The sequence below is a fragment of the Narcine bancroftii genome, chromosome 6 (genome assembly GCF_036971445.1).
Source record: "Narcine bancroftii isolate sNarBan1 chromosome 6, sNarBan1.hap1, whole genome shotgun sequence".
Lineage (NCBI taxonomy): Eukaryota > Metazoa > Chordata > Chondrichthyes > Torpediniformes > Narcinidae > Narcine > Narcine bancroftii.
This window is the reverse complement of record NC_091474.1, coordinates 194,043,406-194,066,121: the sequence shown is the minus strand read 5'-3', so window position 1 is coordinate 194,066,121 and position 22,716 is coordinate 194,043,406. Positions and strand designations below refer to the sequence as shown.

The 22,716-nt window shown below is 40.2% G+C and overlaps 1 protein-coding gene across 1 annotated transcript in view; it reads left to right on the top strand.

Annotated features, from left to right (window-relative positions):
* The window catches only part of gpr63 (G protein-coupled receptor 63), a 72,727-nt gene that overhangs the window by 26,073 nt on the left and 23,938 nt on the right, over positions 1–22,716 (top strand). Inside the window, exons 3-5 of the mRNA XM_069888302.1 lie at positions 15,792–15,834; positions 16,966–17,082; positions 20,271–20,415. The gene's annotated coding sequence lies outside the window, so the exon portion shown is untranslated. The remainder of the gene's footprint in view (positions 1–15,791; positions 15,835–16,965; positions 17,083–20,270; positions 20,416–22,716) is intronic.

Sequence of the window (22,716 nt, the reverse complement as noted above, 5' to 3'; positions counted from 1 at the left end):
CATATTTTCCAAAATGTGGAACTCCGATTTGGACACAGTACTCCAATTCACTACACAAAAGTACTGGATAAACCCAGTTATTCATGTAGCATCCATAGAAAGTAAAAATTATACTTTTTGTGGCTAAACCATTGTTTTGTCCCAACTGAAGAATTTCACCACAGAATAAGATTGAATACAAAGCAGTTATCTGCTCTGATCATTTAGCAGTGTGGTGGGGAAATGCATTGTGTCATATTGTTCTGTAAGATTAGAGAAGGTTGGATTTTATCTCATTATATCCAGGCCAATGTGAAGTTTGTAGATTTTCACGTCTCCAATTTTTTTTTTGAAAGTTGAGAACCTTCACGTCTTTCCCCACAACTGTGATCTGATCCCTTGGTGTTTGGAAACTTGTAAATTATATTTCTTGAAACCCTCCACAGCTGAGAACATCTGCACCAAAGTCCAAAAGCAGCATTTTTCTCCCAGTGATTCTAACACCCACTGTAATATTTCCCGAATATCACAAATCACAATATTCCTGGGGCATTATTGAATTTCAGTCAGGCTGTCACCAGCTTCCACTAGTAGCCATGGTCCATTTCCAGCAAAACTCTCCCATTTCTTAATCTCTCTGTCTCCATCTCAGGAGACAAAAAACCTGCATCTTTTATAAACTGACTAACTCCCACAGTTACCTTGACTACACTTCTTCCCACCCTGTCTCCTGTAAGGATTCTATTCCTTTCTCATAATTCCTCTTTCTCTGCCACATCTGCTCCCAGGAGGAGGCTTTCCATTTCCAGGACATTCAAGATGCCCTCTTTGTTCAGAAAATGTGGCTTCCCTTCTTTTGCCATCAGCTTAGCAGACACATCTTCCTCTTCTCTTCCCAATCTACTCTCCGAGAGATTGGCTCCTCTGGGACTCCCTTGACCACTCATCCCTTCCTACTAATCGCCCACTCAGTACCTATACGTGACCACTAGAAGTGGTACACTTGTGCCCACACAATGTCCCTCAGCACTATTCAGTCCCCCAAACAGACCTTCCAAGTGAAGCAGCACTTCACTTGTGAATCTGAAGGTGTCATTTACTGACTCCAGTGCTCCTGATATGGCCTCCTCTACTTCAGATGCACACTGGGAGATCCATTTTCTTGCTACACTCTGCTGCAACAACAGAAACCTTCCAGTGGCCAACCATTTTAATTCCACAGCCCATTACCACACTGTGTCCATGGCCTCATGTTCTGCCAAATCAGAACCACCTGCAAATTGGAGGGACAACACCTTTTATTCCATCTTGGCAGTCTCCAACCAGGCAGCATCAACATCGACTTCTCTAATTGCTGTTAACCGCTCCCTCGGATTCTCTCTTCCCCTACCCCTTTCTCTCCTTTCCTTTAGTTCCTCACCCCCTTCTATCAAAGAACTACCCTTCTTAGCTCTCTGCCCTCCCCCTGTTACTTCTCAGCTTGTTTCTCTTCTACTCTCCCATCTATTACCTGTATTCCTGTGCTCATCACCCTTCTTCCTCCCTCCACTATTGTATTTAGGTGCTTGTCTGTTTTTCCAAATTTATGATGAGGGGCTCACACCTAAAAAGTTGACTACCTTTTGCTTCCTTTAGATGCTGTGTCTTCTTCTGAGTTTCTCCAGCACTTTTATGTGTTGCACTTGACCCCAGCATTTGCATATTTTCTTGATTAACTGTTCTTGCCAATCATAGCCCCTTTACCCCACCACCCTTTACCTGTCTCTGTTTTTGCCAATCACCTTCATTCCATGTAACCTTGGTTCTTCACTATCTACCATTTAGAATAAGAAACTTCATTTCTCTTTATACCATCATTTCCACCTCTTATCAGATTCCACCACTGTCGGCCTTTGTTTTCTAATCACCCATTCCTCCCTGAATGACTCATGTTCCTCAGCTTGACCCCTTCGTTTTTCTTGCCTCTCTCTCCATTTGACATCTGCCAATCTGCTTCACCAGTCCCACCTGTGCTCCAGTCCTCCTACTTACTTAGCTTCTCATCTCTGTGTTCAAATCTTGATGAAAGGCTCTAGAATGAAACATCAGCCATGCTTTTTCTTCCACTAATGCTGCTCAACTTGCTGAGTTCCTCCAGCAGATAGTGTTTCGCACTAGTTGGAACAAATTCTTTGTTTCTCTTTATTCATTATTATTGGAACCCCTTCCAATTTTCTCTGTTCCAAGTAGAATAATCCCAGCTTTTCTATTCCCTCCACATACGCATCTTCATCCATGGAGTCAGGATTGCAAATGTCTTGGGTACCTGTGTCAAAGCCTTTGTATATTTCTTAGAGTGTGGAATTTCAAACTGGTAACGGTAGTCCAGTTGTGTCAAGCCAGTATATTTTATAAGTCATTACTTCTTTGCACCTGTACTCTATGCCTTTATTAATAAATCCCAAGATTCTCTTTTTATTTCAACAACTTTCTCAACCTTCCTATGCTCACAAAAATTTTTGTGTGTAAATTAAAATTTTCAGATTCTGTTTGTATTACCTCTTCATTCTTCTTGAACATTACTCTTAACATTTCTCAGCATTAAACTTCACCTTCATAAGTTCACATCTGCCATCTATCTGCCCATTCCACCAGTGTGTGTACGTCTTCTTCAAATCTGTTCCTCTTCTCACAATTCACTCTGGTCCATGTTATGACTGTTTTTGGTCAGCCTTTTGCATTAGCTTTCAATGTCAAGGAGTTTGATCAGAATTTATTGTCATGAACGTGTGTCACCAGATTTTTTTTGCGGCAGCGTTACAGCTGCAAGATTGCTATAAATCACATTTTAAATAAATAAATTAGTGCAAAAGAAGAGAAAGTGAGGTTCTGTCTGTGGTTCATTGTCCATTCACAAATCTGATGGTAGAGGGAAAGAAGCTGATTTTGAACTGTTGGATGTTTTCAGGCTCCTGTACCTCCTTCCTGATGGTAGCAGTGTGATGATGGGTGATGAGGGTCATTGAGGATAGAGGATATTTTCTTGAGACACTGCCTCTTGTTGATGTCCTTAATGAAATGAAGACTAATGGCCATGATGGTACTTGATTTATATCCTGCTATCTAATTTGTGTTTCACAATCACTCTTTATTCTGTACTGGCTATGCTTGTGTGTGAATCTCATTCAATCCAACCGTACCACCACTGATGACATTATACTACCTTGTGTATTTAAGCAAGTAAAATTATTATTCAGAAAAATAACTTTCAATACCTTTGTTATGTTCAAAACAAAATCTCACTTTTCTGATCTGCAACTTGCTTGCATTACTTTTCAAGCTTTTCTTGCTGCCTTGCTAATAACATGTGATGCATCAAAATTATTCCCAATGTGTTACCGGCCTCTTTTAGGTGAACCTTTGCTCCCTTGTACCAACCCAGTTCAAATTAAAACAAGTTCCAATTGTTATTATTTGGCATTCATGCTCATCTTGTTGGTCAGTGGAGTTGCTGATTCATCATATCTTACTCACTTACTGGTCCCAAATCAAATGTAAGTTCATTTGGCAAGTGAATTTAAGTTGGAGATCTTGATTAACTTAAAATGCAAAGTTTGAGAGACTGTTTATCCAATATAAGAATTACACTTCCCATGTTCCACAGAGCGAATATGTAATAAGATGTGACAGGTTGAACTTAGTCTAAAAAATGTCATAAATCAGCAAACAGGGGAAATTTAAGAAGGGAATTCCAAGGCTTAGACCTTTGGCAGCTGAAGGCATGTGACCAATGATAGAAGATTTGATTCCAGATGCTGGAGGCCATGATAGATGGAGCCCAATGAAATCTCAAGAGGTTTGTAGAAATAAGGGATGTTATTGTGTAGGTTAGTTACCATCAGCTCTTGCCATTTCCATCTTAAAAATGAAAAATGTTGTGGAACTTCATAATTTCAAGAAAGTGCTTCTGTATTGATTTTCAGAAGGTGCTCGATTGATTTATTTTTAAAAGGGAAACTTTGCAAATATCAAAATGACCACGAGCTTAGAAAATGGATTGTGTGGTACTCTTTTAGTGTTATATGATTGTAAAGATGCTTAGAATATGACAACAGTTGTTTGTAGATAATTTTAGTTATTACAGGAAGATGTCTGCACATCTGATATGAGTCTCTTTTAGATGCCTGAAATTGTATAACCATATAACAATTACAGCACGGAAACAGGCCAATTTGGCCCTTCTAGTCTGCACTGATCCAAATACCCTCTTTTGATCCCACTTACCAGCACTCTGCCCATATCCCTCCATCCCCCTCCCATCCATATACTTATCCAACTCTTTCTTAAATAACAAAATTGACCCTGCCTCCACCACCTTTCCTGGAAGCCCATTCCACACAGTAACCACAGAGAGTGGTTCCCCCTCATGTTACTCTTAAACCTTTGCCCATCAACTCTCAACCCATGACCTCTTGTATCCATCTCTCCTACTTTCAATGGGAAAAGCCTTTCCACATCAACTCTATCTATCCCTCTCATTATCTTAAGCACCTCTATCAAATCCCCTCTCAGCCTTCTACGTTCCAAGGAATAAAGACCTAATTTGCTCAATCTTTCCTAAAAGCCTTTCCACATCAACTCTATCTATCCCTCTCATTATCTTAAGCACCTCTATCAAATCCCCTCTCAGCCTTCTACGTTCCAAGGAATAAAGACCTAATTTGCTCAATCTTTCCTAAAAGCCTTTCCACTTCAACTCTATCTATCCCTCTCATTATCTTAAGTACCTCTATCAAATCCCCTCTCAGCCTTCTACGTTCCAAGGAATAAAGACCTAATTTGCTCAATCTTTCCTTGTATTCCAGATGCTGAAACCCAGGCAACATTTTCGTAAATCTTCTCTGCACTCTATCTATCTTGTTAATATTCTTCCTATAAATCGGTGACCAGAACTGCACACAGTACTCCAAATTTGGCCTCACCAATGCCTTGTACAGTTTCATCATTACTTCCCAACTCCTATATTCCATGCACTGATTTATATAGGCCTTCTTCACCACCCTATCCACATACGCTCCTACCTTCAGGAAACAATGCACCGTTATTCCTAGATCTTTCTACTCCACTGCATTCTTCAATGCCCTCCCATTTACCACATATGTCTTGCTTTGATTATTCTTTCCAAAATGAAGCACCTCACACTTTATCAGCATTAAACTCCATCTGCCATCTTTCTGCCCACTCCTCTAATCAGTTTAAATCCCTCTGCAATCTTTGAAAACCCTCTTCATCATCCACAATTCCCCCTATTTTAGTATCATCTGCATATTTACTAATCCAATTTACTGCCCCATCCTCCAGATCATTAATATATATGACAAACACCAACGGTCCCAATCCCAAACCCTGAGGTATGCTGCTTGTCACCGGCCTCCATCCTGACAAGCAATTATCTACTACTACTCTCTGGCACCTTCCTTCCAGCCACTGTTGAATCCATTTGATTATCTCCAAATTAATACCCATGTACTTAGCCTTCCTAACTAATCTCCCAAGTGGAACCTTATCAAAGGCCTTATTGAAGTTCATATAGACAACATCCACTGCTCTACCCTCATCAAAATTCCTAGTCACATCTTCAAAAAATTCAACAAGATTGGTCAAACACGCCTTTCCACGCACAAATCTGTGTTGAGTGTCCCTGATCAGACCCCGTCCCTCCATATTCTTGTATATACTATCTCTAAGAACGCTTTCCATCAATTTACCTTCCACAGACGTCAAACTTACAGGCCGATATTGCTAGGCTTGCTCCTTGAACCATTTTTAAACAAAGAAACCACATGCGCAACACGCCAATGCTCCAGCACAATACGCGCCTCTAATGACATTTGAAAAATCACTACCAGAGCCTCCGCTATTTCCTCACTAATTTCTCAGGGTCCTGGGGAAAATCCTGTCAGGACCTGGAAATTTATCCACATTTATATGTTTCAAAACCCCCAGTACTACCTCTTTCTTAAATGCTATAGTCTCCATATATACCACTTTTGCTTTCTCTACCCTGCACAATTCAATATCCTTCTCCTCAGTAAATACTGAGGAAAATAAATTGGTCAAGACCTCCCTCATCTCTTTTGGCTCCACACACATTTGTCCTTTCTGATTCTCTATTGGACCAATTTTATCTCTCACTTTCCTTTTGCTATTTACATATTTGTAGAAAATATTTCGATTTATTTTCACCTTGCTTGCTATAGCCACCTCATAGTTTCTTTTAGTTTTTCTAATTTCTTTCTTAAGATTCTTTTTACATTCAATATAATACCCAAACATCTTTTTACCCTGTTTCTTATATTTATTGTAGAACTCCCTCTTTTTTCGAACTAAGTTTCCAATATCCCTTGAGAACCATGGCTCTCTCAAACCTTTAACCTGACCTTTCAACCTAACAGGTTTATAAAGATATTGTATTCTTAAAACTTCTCCTTTAAAAGACCCTCCATTTCTCTATTACATCCTTCCCAGAAAACGCCCCTTGTAATTCACCCCTTGTAAATCCTTTCGCATCTCTTCAAAGCTAGCTTTTCCCCACTCAAAAACCTCAATTCTGGGCCCAGACCTATCCTTTTCCATAATTACCTTGAAGCTAATGGCACTATGATCACTGGACCCGAAGTGCTCCCCCACACATACCTCTGTCACCTGATCCATCTCATTCCCCAACAGTAAATCCAACACAGCTCCCTCTCTAGTTGGTACCTCCACGTATTGATGTAAAAAGCTATCCTGCACACATTTTACAAACTCCAACCCATCCAGCCCTTTCACGGAATGGGTTTCCCAATCAATATTCGGAAATTAAAAAACCCCCATGCTCACTACCCTCTGCGTATTACAAATATCTGCTATCTCCCTACTAATTTGTTCCTCTAATTCGCGTTCCCCATTCGGTGGTAACTTCCCCTTTCCCATTCCTCAATTCCACCCAAATAGCCTCCTTGGACGAGTCTTTTATTCTATCGCACCTAAGCACTGCTGTAATATTTTCTCTAAGTAGTGCAACCCCATCCCCTCTTGCCCCACCCCCCCCCCCCCCCCTCCGGTTCTATCACACCTAAAGCATCTAAATCCAGGAATATTTAGCTGCCAGTCACATCCCTCATCCCTCCTGTAACCATGTTTCACTAATCACCACCACGTCATACTTCCAAGTGTCAGTCCATACCTTCAGCTCATCCACCTTCCTTACAATGCTCCTAGCATTAAAATATATGTATTTTAGAGATTTCCCACTTTTTAGTTCCTTTATGCCCCTATCTTTACCAACACCTCTTTTCTGATCTTTTGCAATTGACCTCTGTCCATCTTCGTATAAAGCATCCCCCTTTTCTATCACCTGCCTTTCCCCCCCTCAAGCACTGTCAACAAGCTTTCTTTGATTGCACTCTAACCTTCTCCTTGCTTTTCTCCTTCATTTGCTTCCCTGCCCCCCAGCCATTCTAGTTTAAAGTCTCCTGAGTAACCCTAGCAAATGTCCTCTCCAGAATCCCCATGCTCACTACCTGGGGTTCAAATGCAACCCGTCCTTTTTGTACAGGTCACACCTACCTCAATAAACTAGTCTGTTCACTGAGCTCAACCCGTCTGGAGCAGAGTAGCCGCTGCTACATCACCACATTTAGAACTCCAGTCACCATCTTGTAAGGAAAAGAGCACTGAGCGAAAAGATGTTGTTTGCTGATGCTGCTTAGTGGCCAAATGCTCTTCAAATGTGATGCAAATTACAGGGAATTTAATTTGTATTAAACTCTCCACTTCGGTTATCTTTAACAATAGGGCATCTGTTCTCTTGCTCTGGTTGCCAGGTGATATTGATTATACTTTGAAAGAGGAAACAAATATTGCAGCAAAACGAAGATAGCATAGTTTGGATTTTGAAGTATGGATTTGGAATAATTTTTGCTCTGGACCCTGCATTTTTGTCATTGATATCAGATAGTGAAGTATCAAACTACTCTGCAGTTGACTTGTGGATAATGAATAATCAGTTCTTTCTTTATTATACCAGAAGGTGACTGTTAAACTCTCTTAATGCCGATAAATAGATTGATTTAAGTCTCCCTTTAAACCAAGGCTTTTTTTCCTAATTAATTAACCAACTATTTGTCATTTAAAATATATATGTAAATATCACTTTCTGATTCTTTCCTTGACGTGTTAGTAAATGTTTTGATCTGAAACTTTTTTCAGAAAGGGGTTGTAAGTTCATATTTTTGAGAATACTGGAACTTTTCCATACAGAAACAAGCATTTTTGCATCAGTTTTTGAAACAGGAGTTTAAGTTTAATGAAATGAAAATATGTATATTGCATTTACAACACAGTATCTATCAGTCCAGTCAGCTCAGCAGGTGTTCATTCTTTTTGATAATTTGATTCTGATTGATAATTTCTTCCAATAGATGCTGCCTGACCCATTGAGTCTTTCCTGTACTACTTTGATCACTCATGCTGCTCATCTTATTAAATTTAGGAATCATGTTACCTGATCTCCAATCTTCTTGCACCGATCCATTTTTATTTGTATGCTGTTTATATTTTTTTCAAAATATCTTAGGAACTGTGCATTGCTTATTCCTCTATATAGTTGTTACAAAGTGATGTAGCATCGTCTAAAAAAAGTTGTCCAATTTACACGATGAAGATGACTGAAATTTTAAGTTGTACTTGCTGACAGCTCATCACACAGTTATAGAAAAAAAAAATGCTGTTGTTTTTCTGCTGCAATTGTATTGCTAACTATTTTGTGGCAAACAAATTCTGTCAATATGCCTAAGTTGAAGGGACAGCAATAAAACTGCTAGGACTTTGAAACACTGTCGCACACTTGCGTGGTCCTAGGAATTAACGTCCATTTGGCCTAAAAAAGGTCTAGTGTGGAATTAAAATCATCTCAATGCCAGCGTGAGATGACATCATCTCACGCCATGGATAGACTGCCATAAAATCCTAATGCAATCTCTGGTGTCTGTAGACGCCGACGTTGCTATTGTTGCAAGATCAAGTCAGCAACCACAAAGAAGGCATATCACACAGTGGTAAAGATGAACAATTACTTTATTAACAAAAATTCACCTTCAAACTTTAATTCAAAAATCCCCCCTTTTATAACAATGCCCACTGGTTACTATGCAAATTCCTATAACAGTGTAAAACTAATGAATTCCCCAGCTTAAATATAACATATGTAATTAAAGTCTTAGTTATATTTCCAACCAGCCCACAGAAAAACTTAGACACAAAACATACAAGACTCACAAAACTTCAATCTCAACTGAAGCAAAGATCATAAACAAAATTCAGTTTGTTCAATAAACTGAAGCCAAAAAATCTTTGAGAGAGAGAGAGAGAGAGAGCACAAAATTCGAAGTTGTCTTGTGTTTTTTGCAGAGAGAGGAACCACTGGCTTGGTCCGGATCCTTCTGGCTGCCTTCAGAATGTTCATCCTTTTTGAAATCCCAACATTCTAAACTGTCCTCCAGACCATGACTCATGCTCCGGCCCTCCTTCTGCTCTACAGCACCCCCAGTGGTGGTTTATCATCGAAGTCCAGAAATTTTTAGATAATTTTCTGCACATGCTCAGTCTGTCTCCCACTCTCTCAACAGTCCACCTTCACCTTGGCTCTCTAAGGCAAACTGTCACTTTTTAACATAAAATCACACAACACAGAACTCTGTAACACTATCAAGCAAGTGTAGAACAGGCAATTGCTTTCTTGTATAGAATTGATCCACGTTTTTGCAGGAATGTGAAGGAAGTAAAGATTAAAATGAAGGTATAAACTTTGCCGTGGGAAAGTTGCAGTGGGGAAGAGAGAGGAAATAAATAGCAATAGCGACAATTTTTAAACAGTGTGGGAAGTTGTTAGTGCACAATTTATAAAGATCTTAAGGAAAAAGCAATGGCAGACCTGACTTAACAGAATGCTGTGTGGCAGAGAAACCCCTCCATTAATGCTCTGTGCTTGCAGCCATGCATACAGCCCTTTCTCTGTTGCATGGAACTCTGGGAGGGCAGGTCTGCCATCGCTTTTTTCCCCCGCAGTATTTATAAATTGTCCGCTATAGCGCCTCCAACTTTCCCACACTATAAATTGTGCACGATAACGCAACCAACTTTCCCATACTGTTTAAAAATTGTCCGCTATTGCTATTTTTTGGTAGCACTTTCCACAGTCCCTTACAAAGGTTTATATAGGTTGGCACAACAATGGGCTGAAGGGCTTATATTGTGCTGTACATAAAGCTTAATTATGTTATAATTGGGCATGATTAATTTTGTTCCAATTTAAGATAATACATTGATCAGGATTTAGGACAAGTCCACCATCGCTAGATGCATTATGACATCACTAGATGCGTTATGATGTCACCGGTAGAAGGTAGAACAGTCCTAACCCTGGGGATGGCTCCTTGCAAGTGCACTGTCCCAGTTAAGAGAGGTCAAGTGTGAACAGCAAAAACACTATTCCTATCCCGGGACATTGCACGACCGATTTAGTGGGACGCAAGTGTAAAAGAGGCTATTGACTACTTTTAAAGGCTAGCAAAAATATGTTGCTGCTCTCCTCAAGAGTACTATCTAAATGTACTACCTCTTCTTGAAAACCAGAATTATTGGCTGATCCTCTCCAAACAGCATATTGTGTTTATGGAACATTCGAATCCTTTACATTTTAAATAAAGAATGGAACAGTAACCAAGTATTTAATATTTGAAATTCCATTATCTGCTGCAAAGGTAAAATATACAAGGTTTAACAATTGGCAGTTCTTAATTAACTGTTGCTCACTTATGAGTTCACACTTTTCAAAAGTTGTTAAGATGTCATGAAGTTTCTATTTTGCTAGTGCAAATGTCAATATCTAACGTCAGAATACCTTTTTTTTAGATGATCCATCTCACATTAAATGACACTGTAATTTATAACTATATATCCAGATCAGTGCATTTAATTCTTGGAAGTAGATTCATGAATAATTACTTGGGAATTATGCAATAAACTCATGCAAACCTTTAGTTGTGATCTACATTCATTAAATTATACAACCACGTATCAATGTATAAATTTATATGCTCATTTATAAATTTAATCATTGACAAATTTAGTCTAGTTTACAGAGCTGCACTGTGGGCTGTATATGTGAGGTGATTTGAGGAAAACAATTTTTCATTAAAAAAAAAACATTTGCTGGAAGTGTTCAGCAAGTCAGGCAGCACCAAGGAAAGAAAGATTTTTCATTTTAAGGGTGGATAAATCCCCAGGGCCTGACAAGATATTCCCTTGGACCTTGAGGGAGGCTAGACGAGAAGTATTTAAAATGTCCTTAGCCACAGGTGTGGTGCCAGAGGGTAGCTTGTGTTGTTCAGTTGTTTTTTTTTTTAATTTCCAAAATATACCCTAGAAATTATAGGCCAGTGAATTTGGCATCAATAGTGGGTAAATTATTGGATGGTGTTTGAAGAGATCCGATATACACTTATTTGGATAGCCTGAAACTGATTTGGGATAGTCACCAAGGCTTTGTGTATGGTATGGTAGGTTATGTTTAACCAAGGAGGCTACCAGGAAAGTTGATGAAGGAAAGGCTGTGGATGTTGTCTACATGGACTTTAGTAGGCCTTTGACAAGGTCCTATAAGGGAGGTTAGTGAGGAAGGTTTAGATACTAGGTATTCATGGTGAAGTAGTGAACTGAATTCAACAGTGGCTGGATGAGAGAAGCCAAGAGTTGTGATGAATGATTGCTTCTCAGACTGGAGGCCTGTGACTAGTGATGTGCCTCAGGGATCAGTGCTGGGACATTTGTTGCTTGTCATCTATTTTAATGATCTGGATAATAATGTGGTAAATTGGATCAATAAGTTTGCAGATGACACTAAGATTGGAGGTGTTGTGGATGGTGAAGAAGGTTTTCAAAGCTTATAGAAATATCTAGAAAAATGGACTGAAAAATAGCAGACAACTGTGAGAGGTTGCATTTTGGAAGGACGAATTAAGAAGTGATGTACACAATGAATGGTAAGGCACTGAGGAATGCGATAGAACAGAGGGGCCTGGAAACACAGATCGATAATTCCCTGAAATTGGCATCACAGGTAGGGTTGTAAAGAGTGCTTTTGTCATTTTGGCCTTCATAAATCAAAATATTGAGTATAGGAACTGGGATGTTATGGTAAAATTATATGAGACATTGTTGAGGCCAAATTTGGTATATTTTGTGCAGTTTTGGTCACTGAACTACAGGAAAGGTATCAATAAGAGTGCAGAGAAGATTCACTCGGATGTTGCCTGGACTTCAGGAACTGAGTTACAGGGAAAGGTTAAACGGGTAAGGACTTTATTCCCTGGAGCGTAGAAGAATAAATGGAGATTTGATAGGGGTCTTTAAAATTATAAGGCAAATAGAATTAATGTAGATAGGCTTTTTCCACTGAAGTTAGGTGAGGTGCAAACCAGAGGTCATGGGTTAAGAGTGAAAGGGGAAAAGTTTAGGGGAACATGAGAGAAACATCACACAGAGAGTGGTGGGAGTGGAACGAGCTGCCAGTTGAGATGGTGAATGTAGACTCAATTTTAATATTTAAGAACAATTTGGAATTTGGACAGATACATGGATGGGAAAGATTTGGATGGCTATGGACTGGGAGCAGGTTAATGGAATAAGGCAAAAAAAAATGGTTCAGCACAAACTAGAATGGCAAAGACCCAAGACTGGGTTTTTAGAGAGAAAGATTTGTGTGACAGAAGGTCACTTGTTAACCCTAAAGTGGGCTTTGGAGGTGTGAACCTAGTGTAGTGACTAGGATGTCACTGGGTGAAAATACCTATATGAAGAAATCAAAGGTGGTAGCCACATTCGAAACTCAGGAAAGTTGTAAGTCTACAGTGATCACGGCCATCTGTCTCCACATCCAACTAAAAGACCAGAGTGCAAACAAACTAAGAATCCCAAGCCGGGACACCAGACTCTGTGACATGTTCCTTTTTGACTGACTGATTTGATGTGACTGACTTGAAGTTTTGTTTTGGGAGTTTTATTTTAGGACTTTTGAACTTGGACTGTAATGGTCTGAGCCCCTGCCCCCCCCCCCCCCCCATGTACACCTTATGAATATCTGTTACTAATATCTGTTACCATAAAGGATGTATGGCAGAAAGTGTGCTGACCGGCTACATCATGGTCTGTTGTGTGGGTCCCCAATATCCATGAGTGTAAAGCCCTGCAAAAGGTAGTGGGACACAGACTAGGGCATCACAGGCAAAGTTTCCCTAACAACAAGATCATTAATTTTACCTGTCTCATTGCAAAGGACCAGTTCCAAGATAGCATGTTCCCTTGTAGATTTGATAGCATGCTGTTCAAGAAAGCTATTTTGTGAAGATTCAAGAATGCATTCGAGGAAGTCCTAAAGGCTGCCTCAACCAACTTGATTCCTCCAATCTACTAAATCGTACCCCTTTATACTAGTCACTGATCTTGATCATACTGCGAGCATTCACACAAAGTGCCATTGCACTCATTATCCTTTTCACAATCAAGTCATCTTTGTGTCTTTTACATTTAACATTTTGGTTCTGCACTTTGACTTTTCTCTTTTCCAATTGTTGCTTTAGTCTCTGTATCTTCTGCAACAGCACTAACAAACAGACGTGGACATACCCCTCCATAAATCTTCATCCGCGAAGCCAAGCCAAAGAAGAAGAACTAACAAACAGTGTCCGATGGACATTGATGCCATTCCTGCCCAGGTGTTGACCGTCTGGTTTGTACTGGATACTACCTCCCCTAAAATGGTTCAAATGCTCCAGAAATGTGAAACCCTCCCTCCTACACCATTGCTCAAGCCGCATATTCATTCCTACTCAGGTTAGCACATGGCACGGGCATTAATCTTGAGATTACTTGTTTTGAGGTTATCTCTTATCTCCCTAAATTCAGGGTTGCAGATCTTCATCCTGCTTTTTTCTGCATTGTTGGTGCTTCCATGCACTACAATATCTACCTGTGAACCCTCCTGAATCAAAGTCCTCAGCAGCTGCTCCAAGACATCCCTGGCCCTTGCACGTGCAAGGCAATACACTAACCAGGGGTCCCTTCGTTTTAAATTTAGACATACACCTCGGTAACAGGCCATTCAGCCCAGAGTTCGTGACATCTAATTTATACCTAATTAACTTACACCCCCGGTACGTTTCAATCCGTGGCAGGAAACCAGAGCCCCTGGGGAAAACCCATGCAGACATGGGGAGAATGTACAAACTCCTTACATAAACAGTGTGGGATTTGAACCCTGGTTCTGATAGCTGCTGCTGTAAAGGCATTGTGTTAACTGCTATGCCAACCATGCTGCCCTATTTGTGGGCACAGAATCACCTTTCTATTCCCTTTACAATGAACCCCTACCACCATAGCTCTGCCACTCTTTTCCAGTTTTGCAGAACATGAATTTGGCTACTGCTACTTTCCCCTGGTGAACAATCTCCTCCAGCAATGTTCAAAGCAGTATATCTGCTTTGGAAGGAGAGTACTGCAGACATCTTGGATTGAAGGGCCTGTTTTTGGACTGCTCTGCTCTCTGGAATCTATTTCTGTACATAGTACTCCAGTGTCCCTACTGCAAACTTGAGTTACTTGGAGAGAATGGATAGGCTGGGACTGTTTTCTTTGAGCTGCAAAGGCTGAGGGATTGCATTAGACTAGAGGTATTCAAGATGATTGTTGCAGTATCTTTTTCACTTCAAAATGTGCATTCTTTTATATACACTCATTTTATTTTGAAGGCATGCTTGCTGTCATAGCAGATAAATGTTGTAAAACAATTTTAGTTTACCAAATGCTAAAAATATGAAACAGTATAGCACAGTAACATGCCTTCAGACCATGATGTTCCAAGTTAAACTAAAACTTACTTTTTTATTCCCTGTGTTTTCATGTGTCTATTGAAAGCCTCTTAAAATACTACTGTTGTATCTCTTCCACCATTACTCCTCGCAACCCATTCTGGGCACAAATTATTCTCTGTAAAAATAAAACTTGGCCCACATGTGTTTAAAGTGAGGAGTGGAGTTTTGAGGTCATATCATCAAAGATGTATTTTTTTTCTGGGAGGCTAAGATTCTGCCTAACCTATCAATCAATACCTCATAATTTTATAAACTTCTGTCCGATCACCCCTCAGCTTCTGATGCTGCAGAGAAAACCCTTTTTTTTTTAACCTCTTCTCATGGCTTGTATCCTCTGATCCATGCAGCATTCTGATAAATCTCTTTCCAAGGTACCCTTTCCAAATCCTCTGCATTGTTTCTGTAAAGGGGCAAACAAAAATTACTCACAAAACCAAATCCAGCCAAACCAAAGTTTTATATAATTGCAACATACCTTCCTTACTTTTGTACTCAATGCCCCTCCCAATTAAGACAAGCATACTGTTACGTCACAGACCAGCAGCCATAGAGATTCACCAAGGCAATGTTATATTAGTCTTTTAAAACACTATTTTTATTGATAACTACTAACAATATAACACATTAGTCAAATCAACCTGTGAGTGTACTTGAGTGTGTTTGTGTGAGATATCAAACTATTATAGCTTAGGCACAATTCTGGAAAATCATTTTAAACTGATGCACAGAAGTAATCACAAAGGAGGTGGGAGAGACTGAGTCTTTGTACTTCCGAAAACTCACAAATCCTTGTCAAGTTTCTTCCAGAGAAAAGATCCTTTTGTACTAACAGTTGTCACAACTCCCCTTTTCCTTGCGTAGGGGAAGTGAACCAAGTGACTTCCATGATGCGTCCAAAACCCAGGTATGGATCAATCAAAGTGACTTTTCCTTTGATTACAGTGAGGTTTAATTATTTCCCTGACAGGGAGAATCGGCCGAATTGTCTATTTCACAGAGTCACTCCACCTCCATGTTCCATGAGATGGCTGGTGGTCACTAATATCCTGTTTCTTCATTGTTTCACCCACATGACTCTCACCACCTGTTTTCTTGGAAAAAGCAACATATGTTCCTTCTCCTCTCCAAAATAGCAAAGTTGGGTCCAGTCTATACTAGTTGTTGCCACTCAGTCTGTCTACAGCTGTGGCTGGTTGCAGCCAGTACTAGCCCTTAAAGTGATACTCACACTAAATGAAATGGGAGCTCGCAGTAACTCCATTTGCCTTTTTTACCACCCTATCAATTTGTGTGCCATTTTTCATGACCTATGGACCTGTACCTTCAGATGCTTCTGCACATCAATGCTTTTAAGTCCTGCCATTAACTGTATACATTTCCCTTACCTTTGACCTTCCAAAACGCAAATCTCACGCTTGTCCAGATTAAACTCCAGCTACCATTTCTCTGGCCATAACTGTACATGATCAATATCCTGCATTTGTTGATAGCCCTCTGCACTGTCCACAGCTTCACCAATCTTTGAGTCATCTGCCTGTCAACCCATCCACCAAATTTTCAACCATTATTTATATACATATTATCGCAAACAACATTGCAAGGGGAACACCATTGATCATGGGCCTTCAGCCAGAATAACACCAATGTTGTTTTACCAGGATTTCTGGCATGCATATTTGATTTTAATGAAATCTTTCAGATTCAGTCACAAAATAGTATGCATGACGAAAAAAAATTACCTTCTCTCCTTATTGTTCAAGCTTGGTTTTGTTTTCATCCTTTGATATGTTGACAAGGTGCAAACTTTCCAGTCTTTCATAATAGCATGAATGTGAGTTACCAACTGAGAAAGCTTCACTTTGATGAAAGTAGACCCCTTCTGTTCACTTACTGTATCCTAGAGTACAGCTGATGCTGGGCAATATGTTCAATGCAAGCATCAAAACTGAACCCTCATGTATTTCAAAAGTACTTTGGTATTTTCAGCAACACATTTTACATTTTTAAGAGAAGATTTTTTTATTTTTATTTCCAGATTTCTTAAGTTTAATAGTTCAGTCAACCTCACAGTAGAGAACAGAAGAGACTGCAACATGCTGCATTGAACTGAATATTGTCGAGAACTTGACGGGTTTTTACCTGGAAACACTGGGTACATTTTGAAAATATTTTTGAAATAAGCTGTGAATAATATCTAACTCTAGTATCAAAAGTTAGAAAAAATGTGTTGCACAATTCAAAATTTCCCTATTTGATTTATGCTTCCATCTCTATAATTTCAGAAGTCCATGTGTCTAGTTCTGAACTTGTGTTTGGCAGAGTATTGTGTTTGGGAAGATGTCCAGCATCATCACAGTGTATCTTTCCAAAAAAAGAAGGGTCACCCTAAGTTGTTTAAAAAAAGGTTTTGTCATTATTTACACATTTTAGTTAGTTTGCTGCCTGTAAACAATCTGCATAAGAATGAATTGTTACCATTAAAGGGCACTATTACTTTATACTCTCCCTTTCAAGATGGTGAAAGAACAATTTAGATATCTTGATATAATGATAGCTAAGAACATTAAAAACCTCTTTAAAGAAGATTTTGCAGCTTTATTTAATCAAACTAACATAATATCCTGATGGTCACCACTTTCTCTGACTATGATCAGTTGTATTAATTCAGTCAAAATGAATATCTTACCAAACTTTTTATTTTTATTTCAGTTTTTATCTATATTTATTCCTAAATTATTTTTTGATACTTTGGAAACATTTATTATGTCATTTCTTCAAGGGAAGAAAGCTTGATTAAATAAAATTTATCTTCAGAATACAAGGAATGACAGAAGTTTGTCATTACCCAATTTTAGATTCTTTTATTGAGCAATAAATATAATGTTATTGTTGTTACAATTTGATAAAATAGACAACCTCCCTAACTGGGTTGAAATCTTTTTAAAATACTTCTATCTGGACAGTTTTAGGCTCATCATTACCTTTTTCTATTCCAAAATTAACAAAGAATTTAATATTGAAACAGAGACTAAGAATTTGAGTTCAATTCAGGAAATTTTGGGGATTTTTGTTCACTGGTCTGATTCTGTTTAATCATCTTTTCCAGCCCTCCATTTTAGATGCAGGTTATGAAGAGTGGAATCAGCTGGGGATTAAAAGCTTTTAAGATCTTTTTATTCAACAAAATTTTGCATCTTTACAATTGATGACGGAATTTAATTTGCCATGTAGACATTTTTTAGATATTACCAAATAAGGCATTTTATTCGATCTAAACCTAGAATTTTCACGTCTTCCTGATCTGAATTTTAAAAACAAACTTTTGAACAACACTTTGTGCATAAAGGTATAATAACCACTTTATATTATAAAATATTGAATATAAAGACAGGTTCCTTAATTAAGAACAAAACTGAAGAGGAGAATGATCTAATTCACAATCTTCGCCCTTATCAATAATCCTTTTCTGTGAGCTAGGCACAGTTTGATTCAATTTAGAGTAAACTTTTCTCAAGTTAAACTTTCTCGAATTTATCCTAATATCAATCTATTCTGTGATAAATGTAAAATTTTTGAAGCATTTTGATGCACATGTTTTGGTCATGTCCCAAATTAGGAAAATTTTGGACAGATATTTTTAAAACCTTTTTGGATATCTTCAGGGTCAATCTTGAACCCTGTCCATTTATAGCAATATTTGATTTCTCCAAGGATGAGAATATAAATTTAACATCAAATCCAAGACATGTTTTAGTATTTTCTAAATTGCTGGTCAGAAGAAAAATCCCGCTAAAATGGAAAGATGATTTTCCACCTAATCACTTGTAATGGTTACTTCCATGTCATTTTTGAGCCCAGAGAAAATTAGACATAATGTCAGGAAAATAAAGATCATGTTTGATAAGATTGGGTCAATTTATATGTATATGTGCGGTAGATTGGTATGCTTCAGTTGCTGCTCGATTCCAAGGTTGCTAATATTATTTATTCAACCTTGTTTAATAGAATGGGTTAGAGAAACTTTTTTTCATTTATTGTTTTTTTTTCTTTTTTTTTGAGCAATAAGCACTTATGGGTTTAATTATGATTTCATTTACTATCATTAATGTACAATATGATAATTAATATCAATATATATTGTATTTGATTCTTTAGGAACCTATTATGTATATGTTCTCGATTAAATAAAAAATATTTTAAGAGAAAGAAAAAGTTCAAATTTTCAGCCAATTCCTCATAAAGTTCCACCTACTCTGGCTCAGGTTAAGATGAGCAGGAAAATCTTTAATTCTCTTTCCAGCCAACTTTTATGTCACTTCTGGTCCGGCTGACTGGAAACCAGAAGTGATGTCATGACACCCACCCCCACCCTCCCCCCCCCCCCCCCACCCCGGACACGTTATTCGGTTTGCAGGCTTTGTGCCTGAGGTGGAGGGGGGGTCCAGCGCCATCTTTCAAAGAACATTTACTTTAACAAATTTAAATTTTTCATTTAATTTTTTTTCAGTTATTATCTATTACAACTTTATAATTTTTTTGCTAATTGCTTGAATTCTGGATAATAGTATTTAATTTATCATATTAAACTCTGCATGCCTCAGAATTACTGGTCTCAACTTCAAGCTGCTAGTTCAGTACCTTTATAACTATGCAACCAAAATCTGTTTGTCTCAGTGGCTGATATTTGTTGCCACAAACTTTGCCATCCCAGCTCTTGATGCTTCAGTATCGTTGCTTGGCACTAAGTTTACCATATGAGTGTTTAAAGTGACCACATTGAGGAGAGGAGATTTGGAGTGGAGGTGAGGCTTCTTAATGAAGGAAAAGGAATGCATAAAAATAAACAATGTGTTGGTAGCTTCCATTTATAGATCTTGCAAAATAGCAAGTGCATGTACCTCTCTAAAGTCGAGCTCGGTGCTCAGTTGTTGTTCTACTGCAGGATAAAATCAAACTACTTAAAAATTGCACATAAAGGTTCCATATAATATGCTTATCTAATGACTACTTGGCAAATTATTTTTGAAATTCCTAATTTGCTGGAATTCTCAAATAATTGGTGCGTGCCAGTAGTAATATGCTGCATGTGATATTTAGTGGTTGAAAAGACTGTTCCAGTGAAAGGAGGTGAATAAATTCTGATCAGAAAGGAAACATTTTGAAGTACACTTGCATGTTTAATACACAAGCTACTGTCTTGCTGTAAGCTCTTCCATTTGAACATCAAGCCTCTATGAATAGAGATGCTGGAAATAATTAGCAGGATTTCTCTAGATCTTCCTTTCTCCCTGGTGAAGGGTCTCAGACCCTAAACATTAACTCAGTTTCTTTTTTCCACAGATGCTCTCTGACCTGCTGAATGTTTCAAGCGTTTTCTGTGTTATGATCGATGAAAAGAATTCTTTGCTTATCTACTTGGGGGCCATATCTGCTGAACCACACAACTGAGAGCACCTCTGTGTTGACTGAAAGTGAAATTAACTAGGTGAGTGGAAGGCCCCAAAACCCACTCTCGTGGGTTAAAGCCACTCCCACCCACCCTCTCTCCACCAGATTCAGTAATCTGAATGATGCAAAGAAGCAGGAGAAAGTGCTCTGCACTGGAGTGCATCCAGACCAAGATAACACGAGATACTGGTGAGGGAAATAAGTACAAGGTTGAATCATTCATCAACCATCATTTTGTTGAAGTGAGAGTAAACTTGTCAGTAATTAGCTGGATTGGACATGTTCTGTTTTTTTTAATGGACAGTTGACAATTTTCCAGTGAGTCATATAAATTAATCAGTACTTAAGCTTAATCTGGAATATGTTTTCATCTGAAATGTGAAATCAAATTAACTTAAGTTGGCTGTGACAGTGTGAACCTCAGGAAGTTCACATTCAAGTTTATTGTCACATCTATCAAGATGCAGTCAACGGGGTTATTTTGCAAGTAGACCAGTTAGACATCTCGTACATAGTATGAGGGGCTGTTGAGGGAGCTGGAGCAGGGCGGAATCTTGGACTGAGCGGTTGGCACTGAAAAGAGATTGGAAGTGTTCTGACCATCGGTTGAGGATGGAGATCTTGTCGCTGAGGAGGACTTTGCCGTCTGAGCTGCGTAGCGGGCTTTGGACTTGGGGTGAGGGGCCGTACACAGCCTTTAGAGCCTCGTAGAAACCCCTGAAGTCGCCAATGTCCGCGCTGAGCTGGGTTCGTTTGGCGAGGCTAGTCCACCACTCATTTTGGATCTCCTGGAGTTTGCGCTGAAGATGGCTGCATGCGCGACGGAAGGCTTGTTTCTTCTCTGGACAGGACGGCTTTGTAAGGTGAGCCTGGTGGGCAGCTCGCTTCTTTGCCAGCAGCTCCTGGATTTCCTGGCTGTTTTCGTCAAACCAGTCCTTGTTTTTCCTGGAGGAGAAGCCCAGTACCTCTTCAGTGGATTGCAGTATGGTAGTCTTCAACTGATCCCAGAGGGTTTCAGGGGACGGGTCCGTGAGGCGGGTTGCATCGTCGAGCTTTGCTTTGAGGTTTGCCTGGAAGTTTCCTCTCGCTTCCTCTGACTGCAGGTTTCCAACATTGAACCTCTTTCTGGGGGCTTTATTGTTCCTGGGCTTTGGCTTGAAGTGAAGGTTGAGCTTGCAGTGAACTAGCCGGTGGTCAGTGTGGCATTCCGCGCTAGGCATGACCCTGGTGTGGAGCACATCTCGTTTGTCACTTTCTCGCACCAGGATGTAGTCCAGGAGGTGCCAGTGTTTGGATCAGGGATGCATCCAGGTGGTCTTAAGGCTGTCCCTCTGCTGAAAAAGGGTGTTTGTAATGACAAGCCGCTGTTCTGCGCAGAGCTCCAACAGGAGGCGCCCATTGTCGTTGCACTTGCTGACGCCATGCTTGCCCAGGATTCCTGGCCAGGTTTCTGAGTCTTTGCCGACACGAGCGTTGAAGTCGCCCAGGATGACAACCTTGTCTGCTGTAGGGGTGCGTTGGTTGAGGTTGCGCAGGTCGGTGTAGAACTTGTCCTTTTCTGCTGGTTCCGCCTGGAGGGTTGGAGCATAGACACTGATGAGGGTGATGTGACGCTTGTTTTGAAGGGGGAGTCGCATGGACATGATTCGGTCCGAGAGGCCTGTCGGAAGGTTTTCGAGTTTGGAGGCAATGAAGCTCTTGACCATGAAGCCTACACCAGATAGGCGTCGTTCATCCGAAGGCTTGCCAGACCAGTAGAGTGTGTATCCCGCACCGCGTTCTTGGAGGCTTACTACATCTGCCAGGCGGACTTCACTGAGAGCGACTATGTCGATGTCAAGTCTGAGGAGTTCATGTGCAATGAGGGCAGACCGACGTTCAGGTCGGTGGCTTTCAGCCTTGTCTAGCATGGTTCTGATGTTCCAGCATGCTAGCTTGAGTTTGTGAACATCTTTTGAGGGGGAGGACGTGGAGGGGGAGGTCGTGGAGGGGGAGGACGTGGAGGGGGAGGACGTGGAGGGGGAGGACGTGGAGGGGGAGGACGTGGAGGGGGAGGACGTGGAGGGGGAGGACGTGGAGGGGGAGGACGTGGAGGGGGAGGACGTGGAGGGGGAGGACGTGGAGGGGGAGGACGTGGAGGGGGAGGACGTGGAGGGGGAGGACGTGGAGGGGGAGGACGTGGAGGGGGAGGACGTGGAGGGGGAGGACGTGGAGGGGGAGGACGTGGAGGGGGAGGACGTGGAGGGGGAGGACGTGGAGGGGGAGGACGTGGAGGGGGAGGACGTGGAGGGGGAGGACGTGGAGGGGGAGGACGTGGAGGACGTGGAGGGGGTGGAGG